Genomic DNA, 21104 nt, shown 5'->3' with positions numbered 1-21104 from the left:
GGAGCGTGATGGTGATGCTGATGACACGTATTTCTCCACAGTGAATCATTTAGAAACTTCTAATTTCTGACCCCTCGCTCCTGTTTTATTCATCCACCTGCCTTCTAGGAGTATATTTTTAGGAGTTCCAAGCTGGGCGGTTAGATGATTCAGGGTGCACGAGGGGTCACACGGAGATCACAGTATTTTTAGTGTTTCTCCTACTGGCAGAAACAAAGGAAAGAAAAAAAACATGGCTCTCCATCCCGCTCAGTCTATTCGTTTCTCCTGAAAGTAACAAATACACATTTTTAAGGGCGTTCTTTAGCAGATTGTCACAAGTTTTTATCAAACATGACGTGCTGTCATTGAAAATCATGCCACTGTTTTGAATACGGACAATTTTATTACTTGTCCACCACTCGCCATTACTTTTCAAGTATAACGTAGTAAATTGAGCATTTTTACTGTATTGCTGCCATCAGAGAGACTATATATATATATATATGTATTGCCAAAATTGACCTTCAAACCTAATGTTTCACACTTAGTTATGTACTTGTCCACAATTCGTTGTCTCCTTTGAAGCTATAAGGTAAAAAAAAAAAGCTATAGCGCTTCTTTGGGTCTTCATTAATTCCATAATTACAGCTATTGTTGTTGGAAGAGAGTCAAATAATGCTCCAAGGAGCCAGCTTGTGAAATAAATTAGCAAAGTGTCCACTGGCTTCTTTATTTTATGTCAGTTAAAATCAGAAAGTAGTTTCTCTTTAAGTCCCTCGACATGCTGGCATTCATCATTTCCAGCACAAACACTGGGACAATAATTATTTTCAATAATTCCTGATGAAAGCAGGACGCTAATCAAAGGATCTCATTGAAATGCTTTTCAATCACGTTCGGTGTGCATATGCAGCTCAAGTACAGAGATCTGCTGTGGTTCACTGCAGAGTGACATCCTTGTCGTCTCTCTCTCTCAGTGTGTTGCTCTCTTTACAGGCACCACCTGAGCACCGAGCCCTCCTCCAGCCTGTCACCCTGACCTTTACTAATGATTTTTCACCATGTTAATAAAGGTGAAATTGTCACTTAACATTAGCCGTTGTCTGGTGTTTCTCACAGTGTGCATCAGTGTCAGAAAACCTCATTAAAAACCAGAATCTTTAAATTCTGATTAAATAGAGACAGATTAGAAAACCAGCAGGTTTTATTTTTCATCCAAAGAGACCAAACAAGGATGGCTTTGGGTCTCACTCAACCTTTGGTCCTGATAATACTCGTGTTTCTTTGTTTTATTTTTTCTCTCATTTGTCAAACACAGGAGGAAAAGTCGTAACAAAAAATGTGCAGGACAGTTTTAGACTTAAAAAGGTGAATCCTGTGATTTGGTGAAATGCTCCTTTACTAGTTTACTAATTAACGTGTAATGATTATTTATTATAGCAGGTTATTATAGTTCATATTATCTGATAGAATACAGCTGTGTTGAAAGCATGACCAACAACGACTTCAGGCATTTAAAACTTTCTTGTGGTAGTCGACGCTCGTATAATTTAAAATCACCCAAATGGCAACATTGGTCTGAACTCCTGAACACTCAAATTTGAACAAAGAAATTCACCACAGTGTCATCATGAGCAGATAAAAGTGTTTACGCAGGAACTATAACGCCTGCTGTGAGCATCCCCATGTAGAGACAATAAACGACAACATAACAAAATACACATGTAAGAATATTCCTCAATAACTTAATATACAGTTATTAAGATTTTATATTATTTAAAAAAAAGAAAGTAATGGCATCATACAATAAATATTTTTAGGATAACTTTGTAAATAAATAAAAATGTTTCCACCAGATTTTTAGGCCCAACGCATCTGAATACTTTATATTTGGGAATCCGAATTTTGAGACTGAAGCATAATAATAATAATAACAATAATAATGATAATAGGGGTCCACAATTTTTACGTCAAAGTGTTTTATGAATGCAGATTTTTTGATTATTTATGTCAGTTATTAAGTGCTTTGTTCACTGAGTCTGAGTAAGGTTTGTTTTATTTATTTATTTATTTATTTATTTATTTATTTATCCTCGTTGACAATCAGATTTTTATATTTCTGCTATATTAAACCTTTTCATTCTTTCACTGGGATAAAGCCAAAGTGCTTCATGCTGTCAGTTGTGTTTCCCAGCCTGCATGTGTGCATGAGCTGGAAAGTTTTCTATTTTAGGTTGGAGCTACTGGTTTCTGGCTAGAGCTGTCAAAGGCCGCTCAGGTTTCCTCTTAACAAATTCAATAAACAGGTTATCACGTAAAATAAATCTGACTTCATTCTCACAGAGTGAAGTTATTACAGATTTAAACACATAGCGCCAGCACCTGTGTTTTGAGTGTGTTGGCGGATTGACACTTGATGCCACCCCGTGCACAGCTGACTAAAATGCGACATTTGCAACCAAGAACACGGCGGCGTGTTAAATAACAGGATGTAAGCAACCACGAGGAGAGCGGTCTGTTTGCGCTGCTTGTGAAAAGTTACTGTCAGAAGTGGGATTCGAACCCACGCCTCCAGGGGAGACTGCGACCTGAACGCAGCGCCTTAGACCGCTCGGCCATCCTGACTTAGGTGACAGCACGAATATCAGAGACGGAACAGTGGAAATATGATGATGGGACGCTCCCACGGTTCTGCCTGTAGCACATTTAGATCAAAAACACTGAGCAGAGGCACTGAAAGCGTCAACAGAGCCGCTCCTGTGAAGGTAAGGAAGCGAAAGTTCAAGGTAAAAGTTCAAGTTTCTGCTCGTTTACCACGTGATAGACACGCTCGTTCTCAAACCGTTTGACATTTACCTCGACGGTGTAATGTGACAGGGCTGCTGTGCAACTGCCGCTGCTTCCAGGAGAGGTGGGCAGATCGATAGTATCGATACCTGCACCTTATTAGTTCTGGATTGATACTAGCCTTATACTATCGATATTTGTTTCAGTCCTTTAAGATCAACATGTAGCCCACTGAACTGTGTTAAAAAATATGTATTAATTTATTTGGAAATAAATAAAATGTACCTCATATATCGATGTGTTTTATTGTTTTAAATAATTATTGTTGAAAGTAAAAATCACGGTGATTTAGAGCTCATTAAAATGTGTTCAGAATATTTGCAAATAAATGATGATTCATGCTGCAATGATATCGGTGATATTAGCCTGTACTGCTTCCAGCTCTGACTGAAATATTCCAGCACAACACTCGTGGAGGTTGGATGCTGTAGTCTGCGTCCAACTGTGAGTGTGTGCTGTGTGTTTCAGCCCATCACAAAACAAAACTACAAAACTTTTAACAAAATACAGGAAGTGAAGCCAACAGCTTCCTTTATCATCTTCTCGCTTCCACGGTGGATAGTTTAGAGGCTGCTCTGAGCGGTGGTTTAGACCTGACCACTTTCTTGTCATCCAAAAAATAAATAAATGATTCATTATTTCCCCACAGGAGTCCAACTCGTTTTGCAGACAAGGTTTTGCATCACTGAGACCTTCCTGGACGGTAATTCACATAGAATACCACTTGCAGTGGCCTGGTCACTGTCTTTTAGAAGCAAGGCAATAAAGTATTATATCTTGCATGAGACACTAAAAGGATTGAAGACATGAGTAAAAAAAAGACTGCATAAAGAGTATCTAAAGAACAAAGCAAGGAGTTGAACAGAGTGTCTACACAGTAAAAATAGTATGCCCAATTTTAATGTAATTAAAGTGCTCGGTTTAATTAAAGAATGTGTCATATGCAGGTTGCAGCATAGCACTCGGGTTAAAGAGGGCTATGCTCATTATTGCTTTATTCATAATTAATCAGGTAGGTTCCACTGAGCTCGAAAGGGAGACACTGCCATGGTGAAAGGCATGAAACAATAATAGAGATCCAATTAAAAAAGCAGCGTCTTACTAAAACATTTTAATTGCTCTTTACAGCCGTTACGAGTCACCGGCTCTCTCTCTCACTCAGGGGATTAAAGTTTTTCTTCACGGAGGCAGAGATCATGATGATTTTGCGAGTCTTTGTGAGCATCCTCTCCGTGATTGGCTGGGGCGCCACACATGCCTGCCATCCTGAAAATCTCAGTCCTGGCAACACCGCCCTCATCTGCATCCGCTCCCGTCGACTGTGCTGTTTGAAAAAGCAGAGGGTCCACGACGTTCACGTGGGTTAGGACACAACACCACACTGAGGTGATCATTGGGGGTTTAAACGCCACTGATCTGATATGGGTGGGGATGTGTGTGTGTGTGTGTGTGTGTGTGTGGGGGGGGGGGATTATCTGCTGCTTTACATACATCATGTTTGTGCTTGAAAATTAGCCAAATCTGAGCGAAAGGGAAAAATTAAAAAAAGGAAAAGGACACAAACTCGTACACAAATGCTCCCACTCACCTGCTCCGGCTCCGGGGCCCGCTCAGTACTAATGACTGCGTGATTGGATTATCCAGGCTTTTAGCAGCACCGCGGCTGCAGCTGAAAGGGAGAGATGCTAACCCGCAAAAGGTCAGGCTGGGGTCAACAAGAGGCCAGCCGGGTTGTGACCTTTTGCGTGAGGACAAGGCTTTCGGCAGGAAGGCAGCAGAGGGAGGGAATGAAACATTTTAAGACACAAATAGTAAGAAGGAAATGGTTTTTTGGGTTGCTTTTTTTTTAGCAGAACGATGACAGATTAGATTTCTGGGAATTCAGAGAGGAGGATGCTCCGACCGGCGAAAGGGGAGAGGGAGCAAAGATGGAGTGTGTTTGCAGATGGGAGACGGGATGCGTTGTGACAGAATAGCCTCACAGACACTGCTGGCCTCCTGGTGACTCCACTGTACTCGGAAAACACAAACAAACAGGGAAGCCGCCACCGGCTCTCTCTGACGTGAGACTTCCCTTTTTTCTTCTTCATCCTCGCTCACATTTTCTCCCATCCCTTTCATAAAAGCCGCGTGCGAACCATTACATTTGTGTCCAAACACACACACACACACACACCGTCACCTTCAGCAGAAGAACATCATTTTCTATGACCCTAAACTACCCTTTGACCATCTGGTAGGAGCCAGAAGGGATTAATGGGATATTAGGATTTGGGCCACGTGTACCACTTGATGTTATCATGGATTTGTGTGCATTCATGGAACTGTGCTTTATAATCCGCTACTACACTACTGTTGTTGGACACAAATGTTTGCAGCTGCAGGTGTGAGTGAATGAGTCCAGTTGGCTCTGACTGAGAATAGCTGCCTATGAGTCAGCTCCCAGCGGGGCGATTCGTTTCTGCATTAGTTCAGACCAGAGGATGTCGACCGAGTCTATTAGAGTGAGTAAATGACAATATTCTCCTGTGATTAGGCCCCTGCACACATTACACACAAACACAGACATACTGAGAGAAAATACTCAAAATGTGAGTGTATATATATATAACTGTGTTATATATTGCTCATGCCAACCACTTTAAAGACGACACGGGTTCAAAAGTTCAAAAACGGGCAAATCCAGCTCTCAAAAGGGAGCCGACTATTACACTAATGTCGGTTTCCTGGCTCTCGTTTTCCATTTTATCATCTATTGTATTAGTTATCCCTCGCTCTATTGTTTATGAGATGGGGCGACTAAACAGGACTAAAATGTTGGTCCTATTTTGTGTTTTTCATCTTTTTATGTTCGCAGACACACAGATTGCTTCTTAAGATGTATGTAATGTGTTTTAGATTGAGTTCAATTAGACAGTTTTAAAATGTATTTTATTTTGGAAAACGTGATTAGGGTTGAATTTTTTTTTGTTTTGTCAGAAATATATAATAGGAGCATTTTCGAAAATAGAAAAAATAATATTCACAATACAAAAAAATTCATTCTTTTTTTAAATATATGCTTTTTTCATCACTACTGAAACTTACATATAATTTCATACATGATACAAAACTTGTTCCGCCTTACTGGATAACATATGATGTTAAAAATGGACAATAAAATTTAAAAAGTGATTTACAGTGTGTTTCCCACACTGTAAATCACTTTTAGCTGAATTAAACTATGTTACATGTTTGTCCAGCCTGGGGACAAAGAAATATAGTCTTAGTATATATTTAAGAAATGCGTTTACATGATACATCCCTTCAAAATATAATAACATCAATAAATGTTAAGATTTTTCAAGGAGATAATTTGTGTGTTTTTCTCCAAAATGAATGTGTAAGAATTGTGGACACTTTAAAGTGTTGCTTTAAAGTATATATATATATATATATATATATATATAAATATATATATATATATATATATATATATATAGATATATATATATATATATATATAAATATACGTGTATGTGTATGTGTGTGTTTTAGCTGCGTCTCGAGGTCTTTCCCCCCTCTGCTCTGTAGGTGTCGCTCTAACTCTGTGATCTGCCACCTGTTGCTCTGCTTTTTCTTCCTCAACAGGTTCCCCTCTGATGATTCTCTGCTGAGCCCCAAATCTCAAAAAAAAAATTAAAAACATGAAAGTCACAGGTTTTATCTTCAAAATACAAACGCGTTTGGAATCTAATATTGTGACTCTGCTTCCACAGTCGCCTTTGCTTCGCTGTGAGGCCACAGTGTGTGATTCCTGCCTTGATATTAAGTCAAAGACTGAGGAAGAAACAACACGTCAGTCACTGTACGCCCATCGACCTTCCAGACACGGTGTCAGAGTCCTCCATTGTTGGCTTTTACCCCGTCTCCTGTAACAGCAGCTACATCACCGTCTTACAGTGATGATGTCAGAGGGGAAGCGGCCTGCTGAACCCGGCACAAAGTGGCACAGACGGCCGATCAGCGTCCCCGGGTCATGACAGGAGAGGAAGCAGGCTGTCTGGTCATGATGGGCACACAGTGGCACTGTCTGCAGCTGAACACACACTCACACTGTGTGGGGGAGAATTATTTTTGAATGTGGCGCACAGCATAAATTAGCATAGATTTAGTAGATTTAAAATTTTTTATAAAAAGCTTTTAAAACGTCTTCATCATGATCTCATCTTCTGCTTATTTTCTCAATTTCTCAAAAGCCCTGAGCTGATTTGTTCGCACCTTTGCAGATGATCATTTCACGACAATTAGCAGAAATAACATTCATTTGTCTGTAAAAAATTGCTTCCTGCTGACTCATCAGGGTCAAGGGTCAAGGCTGGACATAATTAGCCTTATTTAGTGTTATTTACATGCACATGGAGATCCTGGCTTTGAGACTGAAGGGCACCAGGATTTCAGCATTTCAGCTGACACATGGATGCAGTGATGAAGCAAAATATTTTTAAATCAACGCATCTGTCTTCTGCTTAGTGTGTAGCTGTTAAATCTCCAATTCAAATTAATTAGAGATCCAAAGCCAATTTTTGTTTTTCCCACCTAATTTTAGTTGATTAGGATTTTTAGTTCAGTGTGCAGCATTTTCCAAACATCCCACCTGGCCAGTTTCTTTGACATCACCTATGCTGTATAAAAATCATACAGAGTGACAGATTTGAAGCTGGAAAAAAATCTGTATTCGCCAACAAGGCCACACCCTCTATCTCCTAGAGCGTCCATCATACCATCACTCATCCAGTTTGTTCCTTATTACCCAGACATTTCTCTGCACTGCCTGATTTTTCTCCCTCCTCTTATTTCTTTTGTCAGCTGAGCATATTTTAACCTTACCTTGCATTTCCCATTGCTCATTTCCTTTCTTTTCTTCTTCATGTCCACGTGTCAGGTATTCCCTTTTTTTCTTCTCTCTCTATCCAACTTTTCTCTTCCGTGAGATAAAAGTATTTACAGTTGGTTCTTCCTGAAACTTCCCCAGTGTTTCCGTCCTCCGCCTCCCTCCCGTTCCAGCCCCCTCCTCAGACTTCATCTCCTCTTCCTTCTCTTCCCACCGTCTCTCTCCAACTCCCAAATCTTCCCTGTCCTCTCCCCCATTTCCCTCCTCCAACTCAGTGTTGTTTACTCACTTTTCATCTTTTTTCTCAACTCTCCCCGTTTTCCTCTCGCTCCTCTCCCTTCATCCCCCTCCTCCTCCTCCTCTTCCTCCACTTCTCTGTGCAGCTGGTGAGGCCCTTCCATTAGTCCTGACATGCAGAGGCACTGATTCTGTAAAGGTTGTGACCCCTCGCAGTGGGCTTCACCAGGGCTTAGTCCTACACGCTCACACATCTGCGAGCCCCGGGACGTCCACAGCGTGCACAGCTCTCCCTTTACGCTACACACTCGTGCACACGGAGCCGCACAGGTAGACACCCGCATCCAGAGAGGATGTGGTATGTACATAGTGATGCAAGGGGAAAAAATGCACAAATATGGAAGTGCACACTCTCACGCACACACACAACTCCGCTTTCATTGTACTGCCCCTCCCTCAGCAGCACCAACTGACTGCATAGCTGCTGTGTGTATGTGTGTGTGTGTGTGTGTGTGTGTGTGTGTGTGTGTGTGTGTGTGTGTGTGTGTGTGTGTGTGTGTGAGAGAGAGAGAGAGAGAGAGTCAGATGTGCAATGAGAGAAATCCTGCTTAATTGGACTGCTGCAGGCTTGGGAAAGACCCACGGCCACTCTCTGCTTCTCTCTCTCTTTCTCACGCCTCTCTCTCCCTCCTTCTCTCTCTCTCTCTCTCTCTCTCTCTCTTTGTGTCAGCAGCTGTAGTCCGATTGTCCTTCTATTATCTTCCTTTTCTATGATCAACATCAGGTGTTTATGTTCAGCCTTCAGGTTTACCTTGGAGTTTTGTGTCCTTTCACAAACACAGAATCAGATGAAGATAATCAGAGAAGCTCTGGTGTGCTGCTTCAGTGCTGTTACACTGCTGCATGGAATGAAACCAACTTTGGAAACTGGAAGAAATACAAGAAACTTTTTTGTACAAGCTCGACAGTGGTGGTGGTGGTGGTGGTGATCCACCATGCTGCCATGTTTCCCAAGTAAAGGGAAAGAGCCAGTGTTTGTAGATGTGACCAGACTGAGACGTTTCTGTACATTAGGCCTACAGAGAAGCACATCATAGTAAATATAGCCCTTTAGTCACACTTTTGATTTCACAGCTGCTGGCACAGACTCAACAAGGTGCTGTAAGCATTTCAGAGATATTTTGGTCCATATTGACATGAGAGCGTCACACAGTTGCTGCTCATCCATGATGCGAACCTGCTGTTCCACCACATCCCAAAGCTGCTCTGTTGGATTGGGATCTGGTGACTGTGGAGGCCATTTGAAAAAAGTGAATTCAATGTCGTGTTTAAGAAACCAGTTTTTGACATGGTGTGTTGTCCTGCTAAAACACAGTAAAATGTCATCATTAAGGGATGGACATAGTCAGCAACAATACTCAGGTAGGCTGTGATTATTAAATGATGGCCAGCTGGTATTAAGAAGCCAGTGTGTGCCAAGAAAATATCCCTCACATCATTACACCACCACCAGTCTGAACCAGCTGATATGAGGCAGGATGGATCCAGATTCTCCCCCTGCCATCTAAATCTTCCAGCAGAAATTGAGACTAATCAGACCAGGCAACGTCTTTCCAATCTTTCAAAACAACCGTAGAGATGCTGGTGTGGGAAAATTCCAGTAAAAGCTTAAACTTCTGCAGGTGGTCTTCGCCATGTTTAAATGCATTTTTTGGCCAAGGAGATATTTGTATTAATCCTCTGAACAGGTGCACCTAACATGCTATAGATAGATAGATAGATAGATAGATAGATAGATAGATAGATAGATAGATAGATAGATAGATAGATAGATAGATAGATAGATAGATAGATAGATAGATAGATAGATAGATAGACAGATAGACAGATAGATAGATAGACAGATAGACAGATAGATAGATTTACTTTCATATCAAATAGATATGCCGAAAACACAGCTCAGACTGCATTGCTCTTACTGAATAGATTAGATCAATATAATAGATTTATAGATTGAAGTTCCAGGTTCATGGAGCATATGTCTCCCTCTTACAAACCCTCAGTCTGTGGTGGCTGTGCACCCTGTGACACTCCATCCCATCACCTTTGCTCACCATCATTGTCAATGTGCATGTTGTTACAGCTGACAGTATTTAAAGAAATGTGCTTTTTAAAAACTATTTCGTATAACTAGTAAGTGATATTAAAATAAAATACTAAGGAACCTCATTAAAGAAAACTCCTTCCATAACAAAATCTAAATATATATATATATATATCAGCGGTTGGCTTGAAAGCAATCACTGTTCATGTCTATATGAAGAGTAAATTAAAGTGATGCAACAACTTTGCCATTAAGTAACTGTAGCTCAGGAGGTAAAGCATGCTCTCTGCCAATTGTAAGCTTGGTGGTTTGATTCTTGGCTGCTCCAGTCTGCCTGCAGAACGTAACCCAAGTTGCTCTCAATGCATTCATCGGAGTATCAGTGTTAGATAGAAAAAATGAATAGGAATGCAGTATAAGAATCAGCCTTTCAACCGTAAATAAAGCGTTTTAACAGCAGTTTAATTAATTTAAAAGTTGCACAGTAAGAAAAAAGATACCAGAGTCAGAAGAGCAGATAAAAATCAAATGCTCCAATGCTGACATTTAATGTAATAAAATAAATGGATAGAAAGTATTTCTTTGATTATCACTTGACTATTTCCTGTAGCCGAAACCTTTGCTGATGTTTTGCGTTTTTACTGATGTTGTAAATTGCTTGTAAGTTCCATCAGTATAAAGACAGCAGAAATTACTTTTGAATTTTGCTGCCCTCAACCATCACAGATTTAATTTTGTTTTTATTCTTAATAATTACACACAACAATAATGTTTTATTGCATGTAGTCTTACAGAAAATGACTTTTGGGGTCCATTTTAGCAAAGTCTTTATGTTATTTGTTGCTTTTTCTGAATGAAACCTGCTGATTTTGCCAGGAAACATCTAATTTCCCTCCAGTCTTACCTCCATCCTCCTACCTTGTTTTTCTCTACCAGGTTCTTTCTCCACCTCTTGCCACCATTTTCTCTCCTCCTCCTCCTCCCTCCTCTGTTCCTCCCTCCTCCTGTTCTGAGCCTGTTGCTGCTCACTGTAACTGGCAACTTTGCTTCTCTCCCCTTTTGTGGCGATGACAAAGGGGGCCAGTGCCCTCTCGCAGGCTATGTTACAGACTGTCACATGAGGCGGACACTCTGGGACGGCCCGGCGTTATCTACTGTGACAACTCCGATTACTTCCACAGCCTCCCATCTGATCAGCACATCCAATTCAATTAGTGGCAATTAGTCCTGGTCCTCCCTCCTCTTCCTTCTCCTCCCTCCACTGCCACCTACCTCCTCACTCACCCGCTGTGACTCTTCAAAAAAGCTGCCAGGCTTTGAACAACTCGCTGAACCGGACCGGCTGGTGAACAGCTTTGGATTTTGGATTTCAACTTGTAGCCCCCCGATCCTCTCAAGCACCTCCCGCCACCCTCGTCCTCATCCTCCAATTATCCAACACACACACACAATGACTCATTCACACATTCATACTCGTACGCACCACCAGAGCACATATTCAAAGTGACACATCACCTAGAAACCGCAGTTTTCCGAACATGAACTCCCACAGATCCGATTCAGCAGCACTGAGGAATGTGCATGAATGAAGGGGATAATTTACACGTACATAACCACGCAAACGTGAAAGCTACTGCAAAACTCAAATCACAACTCTTCAAATGATTACGCAGCAAACAACACGGCGTTATAGCCAAAGTGTGCAGATATTTAAAAGTTAAATATAAACAGAATGCATGAGTTACAAATCTTATAAACCCATATTGTATTCACACGACAACACAGAAAATAATCAAATGTTTTAAACTGAGAAAATGTACTCTTATAATAAAAATATGAGCTCATTTTGAATTTGATGGATCTTAAACCTGTATATAACTTTCAGCATTGATGGTGCCTTTCCAGATGTGCAAGCTGCTGATTCTATGGGCACTGATGCACCCCCATACCATCAGAGATACAGGCTTCCATCATTGTGTTCACGTATGGCTTCTTCTTTGCTTGAACCTGCATTTGTGGATTGCACAGTGATCTGTCTTCACAGACAGTGATTTGTGGAAGTGGCTGCGCAGTGACTTCCATGACAAAGTGTGTGTTTTTAACACAGAGCAGCCTGAGAGCCTGGAGCTCAGAAACATCCTTGTCCATCATGCACAAAGATTCTTTCATTCTCTGAATCGGTTGATGATATTAGGTACAGAACTGTAGATGATGAAATATTCGGTCTTTGTTTGTTTTACATTGATGAACATTATTCTAAAGTAGTTCTATGATTTGTTTCTTTTTACTTTTCCAGCCTTCTGTTGCCCCGGTCCCAACGTCTTTGGGATGTTTTGTCATGAAATAGTCAAATCACCCAGTTTTAAAAAAAAATGACAAGTTTTATATGTTTTATTTTATTACTGGGTGAGTGAAATTCACAGCATCCCAACATTTTTACAATTGGGGTTATGCTTGCTACACTGCAAACAGATGAGCACCTTTAGCAGCTTTACTTCCATATGGAGATGGTGGAGACCAAAAAAGCACATAAAACCGCTTGGTTCACAGAAAATAACTGAGTTAAATGTTAAACATAAAACGTTATCAGATTTTAGTCATTTACAGTTTAGTGCGGTGTTGTGCTATATTTTCAGTTGTCAAAGGGCAGATTTCTATTTGTGCAATGTAATATTTCTGTATTATCTTTATTATTAACCTCAGGTTTGTCTTGTGATCTCTTGTGGAGGCCCCTGGTTTACACCTGCTAACCTAAGTTATGAATTAACACATTAACAGTGTAATTATGTACAAACAGTGCTTCAGAGAATGTACCGGAAAATAGTCTGCACCAGTGCTCCCTCATTCCCACCCTCCCACCCCCTCTTTACTGTGGGGTTGCACACACCTGGCCTTCACAAATTAGGGCCCTGGAAAACCAGCAAGCGGAGAGAAAAGCGGGATGCGTGGGGGTGCGAGGGGTGGGGAGAGGGGGCGTTCGGTCGTCGGGGTCTTTCAGCATTCCGATGGAGCAAAAAGTTAATGACGGGCTGTGAGAAAGCTGGCCGGAGGAGAAGTGTTACTGGGAATCACCGCTTGTGCCAGTGAGCAGCGACAAAAGGGGGCTGGCCATAGGCTGCACTGAGTTTTTGCCTTATTTGTATCACTTACATGTTTGCGCTGTGTCAAAAACAGAAAATGCACTCAGTCATCCTCGCTTCTGCATGCAAACATACATCTTAGGAGTAGAAAACCTTCTAATAATGAGCAGACTTATTTGCAACAAATAAAACACCTGGATAATTAAGAGGGGACTGAATGGGTTGTAGACAGTTTTGGCTCAAAAATAAATGGAAATGTTTGAATTTTTAAATCATTTTTTCAATCATATCCTATCCCCTTCTCACTCCTTAATCCCTCCCTTTCCTCCCTCTTCATAAAAGCCGCCCTAACACGCCCGCCTTCCCTGCAGGCCTTAATGCATGCTGACAGTTTCCCTCCGTAATTGGTGATCACACCCAGATGGATGGTTCCTTAATTTGCTGTTCCCAATAAAGCCAGGCAGCTCAAGGGGAAAGGGGCAGCAGGGGGAGTTGAGCTGTGAGGTTGTAGCGATGGTGGTGGTGGGGCGATGCTTGATTTTGTTGGTTATAGATACGAGAGCAGTAAACACCCTAGGCTGTGGGCCCGACAGTTTGACCAGGCCTTTGTTCACACATCCGCTGAATAGCAGAAAGGCACCCACCTCCTCTTCCTCAGCCCCCTCCTCCTCCTCTTCCTTTATTTTTTCCTCTTTCCCATTAATCCCAGTCTGCTCCCTCTCTCTTTGGGTTCCTCTGTTTTCAGTCCGACCCGGAAAAGAGCACTGCGTGAGCGCTGGAGGACGTGTGCATGTGTGTCCTGAGTTTGAGCCAAGGGTGTTATACGCAAATGATCTCTTGTGTCTGTGTGTGTCCATTCCCTTTTCAGCGACTAAACGGATTGCTGAAGTCAGAGTGAATGAAGTATGAATGGAGGCAAAGAACTAAATGAAGTTTCCAGGGTTATAGGTTATGGTCTGGGCAGGAACCTCAGATCATGTGTGGTCGTTTTTAGCTCTACTCGGGAGGACACAAATAGAGTGACGGACAGAGGCGAAGCAGAAACCCCCACTACTAATGAGGGCAGCCTGCAGTGACCCCAACGACGCAGAGTGTCAAGTCCAAACTGTTGGGATGATCTATGTGAATTACAATAATACAAAAGTGAGACATTTGGCCAATCAGAGATGAAATAACAGAGACACAAACCACTGGAAGAAAGCTGAAAAGAAATCAAAGGGTAAAACTAAAAAACCCCTGTTACATGACACAGCATGACAAGCTGCTGTAATTCATATTTATACAAAATATTTTTTTATAGTCATTAACAGCAACTTTAAGCTTCACTGTTGATTTTTTTTGGAGACTCCAGTTTGTTCGTGTGAACAGGAAGTGTACTTCATACCCTAAGGTTAACATTTGTACTTTGACTCATTACGTTTTCAAATCAAATTCGTTACTTTTAGTTACATTTGAGGCCAGTTACTATTTCCTTATTTATTATTTTATTATTTATTATTTTCAGCGCAACCCTACAAATGTCAAAGTTTGAGCCTGAACAGTAGTTTTGTGTTTTTAGCTCAGCATGGACAGGAGCGCAGATGTCCTGAGTTGTGCTCTCGGTACTTTAGCATCTAGCTAGCGCTACACAAGAGGAGCGAGCATAACGGAAGTAACGTTTATTTAAGTAGCAGGTAATTTCTATCAGCTCAACAAACATCAGCAAACACACAAACTCTTCGTGTGCAGTTTGTTGTACAGTGTGTTGCTAGCTAAAGGTCCAGCTGCTGTATTTGACAGGGAGAGAAAAGAAAGGAGCTAACTTCACTCAGAGATGGAGAAAGATGAAACCAGGACAGGAGGAGAGGCTATATTTAAGGGTGAGGACTGCTCAGTAACACCGATAAACTTAAATCAGATTTTTATTTTTTTATTTTGTGAAGTCCTGAAATTATAACTGAGGTGTTGAAGTGCTGGAGAGATTAATATAAATAATCTTTAGATTCATTCACTGAACTCCACCTTCATACCAACTTTATACAGACTAGTATGAAGACAGTGTAATCTGTATACCGTCAGTGAAGATGATGGAAATCAACCAAGGTAGCTGCGAAACATCTGTTGACATCTTGAATTCAGTTGTGTAAATCCACAGAGCAGTAAACCTCAGACCAGCAGCAGCAGGTAAGCTGATCACAGCCTGCACACACAGAAAACCTACTGGAGCTCCTCAATATAAATTATTGTGAGTTGTGATTATTTTCCCCATGCTGAGCCACTACAACCAATTTTAGGTTTACACACCAGCTGAATCCCATTTTTATTCCCTGACTGCACTCATTTTCCTGTTTAGGTGTGGAAGCAGAGTCGCCTTCTACAATGAAGACAACACAGAATAGAGCTATTTTTAAAAAATTCTCCTTTTTCTCTGCTCATGTTCTGCATAACAGATTCAAGCCGAGTACATTTATTAGAACAGAATTTAGGCTGAAATAAAGTTTACATTCCTATCTACTAATATAATTTTATTACATTAATATATCACAAGGTTCAGTTAGTTTTGTACAAAAACAGCTGGTAAAAACGTCCTATAAAGAGCTTCTCTTTAGTTTCTTACTTACATTTTACAGACTGTACTTTTTTACTTTTACTTGAGTAAATAAATGTAATCAGTACTTCAGCTTTTACCAGAGTATTTTTTTAACACAAGTATCTGTGCTTCTACTTAAGCGCAGAATGTGTCAACGTTTGCCATTCTGGGGAGGACCAATATGTTTACGTGACACATGCTCTCCATCGGCAGTATCGTTTGATGACACAGCATACATTTTCATTGTTATGCAGATTAAACCTAGCTCTATCTATCCATGAAGTCAGATGATACAAACCAATTAGTTAAACTGCAAGAATGGCTTAAAGACATGGATGCAGATAAAAATGAGACCTAAAAATCGTAGAAACATGGCGTCTAACCAGACACTAAGCCTGGATGCCATTACCTCGCCTTACCGTAACACTGTGAGGAATCTTGAGTAGATTATGCAAATGCTTTCTTGACAAGAAACACAATATCACTAAAATTAGAAGCATAATGTTGCTGATGCTGAAAAACTAATTCATGCAGCTATTACTTCTAGGCTGAACTATTGTAATTCGGGGTCTTTACCTTACAAGATAAAGTGCCTTGAGGCGACAGCTGTTGGGATTTTATATAAATTGAATTGAATTGAAAGACAATTTATGGCATTAGAATTATTATCAGCACATTGTTGGGAGGAATGAAAGCTTGACTGGCGGAGCAAACAGCATTTATGAACAGTTAATTACATAGAAACATCTGCTTTGAAGCAGCACTTAATAAAGACATGATACATTAACATGCCTTGGATACAGAAAAAACACATAATTAAAAGAACCTCATTAGACACAGAACAATGAAACAAACATGAAATTCCTGATAATCATGAAATAAGCCGGAAACACAATCAATATCTGATCAAGAGACAGTGAAGACAGTGAAAGCTGTTATCTTCACAAAACTTCATTTATATGAGGCGAATGTCCTTAAGTGCTGAATGAGATACTCAAGATTCCAGCGTAGAGACACAAGCGAGGACACACAGACACTCGATTAAGATTGTCTTATACAAATTCTTAAGTACTTTTTCACCACTAACTGCATTCTGCTCGTCATCACCTCACCTGTTATTTCCAAAAGCACTCTTCAGTCACGTTGAATTGTAAATAACATGTTCCTCCCCGGTGTTGCTGAATCTGTAACAAGCTATTGTCGATTCCCCTTGAATGCCAGCCTGATGAGCCTGAATGTATGTAAAGTATAAGAAGCTTTCAGCGCAAAACCTTGTATTTATTGGACGAGGAAAGGTCTGTGCCATGCATTAGCACCATGCATTACTCTCGTTGGGCACAAAGTGAAGTCGGAGAAGGAAAGTGAACAATACAGTGGATTTAAAAGCAGCGTTGATCAAGTTTCCGCCAAGGTTTTAAGACTGCTGGCCACAGCTAATGGGAAAAAGATTGCTTCAGAGGACAGATGCGATGTGCTGTGGGAGACAAACGAAGGTGCTATTTTGTGTCCTTGAGATGTGATCACTTTCTGAAAAATCCACTGACCTAATCAAGCAAAATAAGCACAGGAATGGCTTCTCCACAAAAGCAGCTTTATACGCACAGCCAAAGCAATCAAGTCAATCTAGAGCTCTGTCCATTGATTCTCAGCATGATCATAACAACACTGGAATATTCTCAATGCACTCGCTGCTTGTTTCCCATGATATCACAGCCAGGTTAGCTGTATGCAAGTTAAATGGTCAGAAATGTAAAAGAGGAGATGAGGAGATGATACAAATATGTGGCCTGCTCTGGCAAAACAAGATACGCAGGCAAAACAAAACTGGGAGGGAGGTCGTCCTTGAATCCTGTGAAAGTGTAAACCAGTGACCTCTACTCCTGTTACACCAACGCTCCAATTTGTTGTGCAGAAGGGTAACTTCTGCACAATAAATTGTGTTCTCAACTTTTTAAGTCTTCAGCTGTGCTTCTTTGTATGCAGCGGGCAGATTCATTCAGCTCTGTGAAAGGCTGAGAAATTGAAATGGTACAGTGCAATCATAGAGGGTGCGTGCAACCACAATGCCACAAAATTACAACTATTACAGGTCACCTACAAATCTTTGGCTTAAATGCCTGTGTGTCCACATTGCGACCTGCATTAGGCCTTGATTCTAGTGTTTGCAGATGGGACCGAAAATGAAATACTTTTATCCTGTGAAAATGCAGGCATGTTTGCTGTTTGCACCACAATGCATTGGCAAACCTTCAAAAAGTAACCATGAGAAAATGTGGCAAAATTAAAATGTTTTTAGCGACATGGTTTTGTATCCTGCTCGAGGATGTACTCATTTGATTTGATTTTCTAATATCTAAATTTGACACATTTTTTGGGCACTGTAGTTGTTTGGATTCATCATGCAGTACCATCAGGGAGGCATCTGATAGATCCCAAATCCATTCTGTGTACCACAGAGGCAAAAAAAAAATTAAAAAAAAATCCAGTATTCAAATTTGTAATTCAAGGCTAGGTTCATACACGAGAAGGAAGTTAGCATGGTGAACAAAACTGGCAAGGTGCAGACACAAAACCAAGGTCCAAAAACAGTCTGAGTCTTTACATGAGAAACAAAAACAGGCCAGAACAGGGCAGAAAAACTTTGAACAGGAGGTTAAAAAAATCTTACAGAAAGAACTCTCAAGGAGAATATTATGAAAAGCCTGTAAATACTTTTCTAGGAGCTGAAAAACTTTCTGGAAACAAAGAAAGGCAGACATGGGGTTATGGTAAAACAAACAAAATTCTAAGGTTTTACATATCAGAACATAAAAATATTAATCTGGTCTTTAGCACGTCAAAAATTAGGTAACTACAATCTACGATGAACACCAACGCACGACGTGTTACTCTGTGTCTTTTAACAAAAACTAAACCAAAATGCAGAAGCACTGTGTGAAAACTGAAAACACGCCGCGATTCAGTAGCTTGTAGAAACACCTTTAGGGGCAATAAATTGAAGAAATAATTTCCTGTCTCACATCATCAGCATTTCACATTAATGTGGAGGAGTTTTGGTCCACTCTTCTTTACAATGTTGCATCAGTTCATTGAGGTTTGATGTTATTTGTTCGTGCACAGCTCTCTTAAGGTCTCACCACAGCATTTCAGTCAGGTTGAGGTCTGGACTTTGACTGGATCTTTGCAAAATGTTTTCAGTCATTCTGTTGTAGATTTGCTGCTGTGTTTGAGATCATTGTCCTGTTGCGTGACCCAGTATGGATCAAACTTTATCTGTCAGACAGATGGCTTCACATTTGACTCTTTGAATACTCTGGTATACAGAGGTGTTCATGGTCAACTCTGTGGCTGCAGAACATGTTAATATCACCAAACTTCACCAAATGTGGTGCTGTGCATTATGATCAGACATCTCCACTTTGGTAGCATCTCTTCAAAGGACATTGTTTCAGAAGTCTTGTGATTTTCAGATCCAACTTTGCAAACCTAATCTGTACTGCCATGTCCTTTTTAGAGAGAGGAGCCTTCCTCCTGAAAACTCTTCCAAACAAGCCATACTAGTTCCATCTTTTTTTCTAATTGTAGGTCTGACTGTGGGGTGATTTTGTTGGGACGTCCACTCCTGGGACATCATGTTACCACACACCTGAATGCTCCAGACCAGCAGACTGCTAAAACTTCTGTTTTTGAAGCATCACACTTGCTGGTAATCACTCAAGTGCAAGTGATTAGTAGCACCTGGCTGCTACTTAGAGTCCTGGAGAAAAGAGAATCTTCTTGGTGTAGAGGTTTGTATGTGAGCAAATGGTGACTGGTTAGAGTCCAGCTGAAGGCAAAAAACAGGAGAGGCAGGAGCTCACAACCACAGCATTATGGGCCATTTCTTTTAGCAAAAAGAAGAACAACTATTCCTGCAACAGCAGGTTTGGTTCTACTTCCTTTGTGAATGGGGTTGACTACAGAATGCATCCTCAACACCCAGTCACTGTTTAATGGGACCCAGCAGGTCTTGTTGTTGGACATCTTCAGCTTCATCTCACCATAATGATTTGGCCCCAGTCAGAGTAGCTCAGCTCTTTTCACCTGCCCTTTTTATCGCTTCTGACATGATGGAAAGGAGAACTATGTACTTGTAATAAACAAAAATAAAAATACAAAACTTTTTTTCAGATAAAGTAAGCTAGACTTTCCTTTTTGAGTGATCTTACTGTCAAATCATACACGTTTGACCATGTAAAATGAACTTTTGAAGTCAGAACTCCCACTGTTTTCATTTGGGGTTTTTTTTTAAATAATGTTCAAATAAGAAACTACTATTTGTTTCAGTTACATTTCCTGGATTGACACCCTTACCCCTAACTGCTTACTCAGTTCTCATCTATGGCCCCTGACCATAGGGTGTACAAGCATGAAGCAATCTTTATACATTGAATAAATTAAATTCATTAAATTGCACAGAAATAAACTGGCACTCAGTGTTAGTAGTAATAGAAGTTGTATGTGTTCTAGTGCTAACAAAGAGGTGAATGGGTAATCCCTTGACCTGCACAGTACTGTGCTGCTGCAATTGTTGTTGGGCCATTGAAGTGGCATGTAACACTTCTGAATGTGTTCATGTTATAAATTTGACTTACTTACAGTCAAAATGTTACCAATCAAGAATAAAACCTCTGAAATGTATCCAGAAGTTGACATTTTGTAGTAAAACACCTGCTTCCTGAAATGGAAATGATGCCCAGGTTGTACATTTTTTTAAATCCTAAAATTAAAAAAAAAACAGTTAACGGGGATTTTTTTTTTTTCAAATCAATAGCACCACACATGCAAATTTTGCTGCTTGAATCCACTTTTGAAAGATTGTTTGAGAAGTAGGAGCTTCACAGTTAAGATATTTACATCATGCTTTGCTGCTTCAAATCTGTTGGAGACACACATCTGTTGTAGGGTTGCACTGTGAAGGGCAGCTGGTGGGCCCTTATAATGAGGGAGCAGGTAAAAGTGGCCTAGTTTCATTTAAAATTGAAACCAATGCTGAGGCGCTTTGAAGACAAAACTATGTTCTTTTAAGTGGCCAGCAGGAGGCGACTCTTCTGGTTACAAAAAAGCCTCCGCCTATGGAAAATACCTACACTTCCTCCTTCTGTGAACTCAGTGAACTTTTGTCCTGATGATTTTGTGGCCTCGACGACTAGTTTCAGCTCATTCTAAATAAAACATGAAGTTCATTTTGTAAAGCTACTTTATAGCTACAGCGGGTAGCTCTGCATATTTGATTAGGCAGATTTTTACACCGGATGCCTTCACTGACACAAAACCCCCAGGGATTTGTGCCTCTTACTGGGATCGAACCAGCAGTTTTTCAAATACGTAAACAACATTTTTTAAATTATGGTAATTATTACAGTGAGAAAG

General features: G+C 40.5%; 1 long non-coding RNA gene and 1 other non-coding gene across 3 annotated transcripts; one reads left to right on the top strand and one right to left on the bottom strand.

Moving 5' to 3' along the window:
- Positions 1-2524: 2524 nt before the first annotated feature.
- On the bottom strand, positions 2525-2607 carry trnal-cag. The gene has a single exon. It is a non-coding gene; the product is annotated as a tRNA-Leu (tRNA).
- Positions 2608-14506: 11899 nt separating this feature from the next.
- Positions 14507-20073, top strand: LOC120439209. Of its 2 annotated transcripts, none has more exons than XR_005612457.1 (4): positions 14507-14796; positions 14903-14982; positions 15146-15286; positions 19278-20073. It is a non-coding gene; the product is annotated as an uncharacterized LOC120439209 (long non-coding RNA). The 2 variants fall into 2 exon arrangements; XR_005612458.1 differs by lacking the exon at positions 19278-20073 and adding an exon at positions 15456-15724.
- Positions 20074-21104: the final 1031 nt, after the last annotated feature.

Source organism: Oreochromis aureus, linkage group 3 (assembly GCF_013358895.1).
Source record: "Oreochromis aureus strain Israel breed Guangdong linkage group 3, ZZ_aureus, whole genome shotgun sequence".
Classification (NCBI taxonomy): domain Eukaryota; kingdom Metazoa; phylum Chordata; class Actinopteri; order Cichliformes; family Cichlidae; genus Oreochromis; species Oreochromis aureus.
This window is presented reverse-complemented; position numbering and strand designations above follow the sequence as displayed.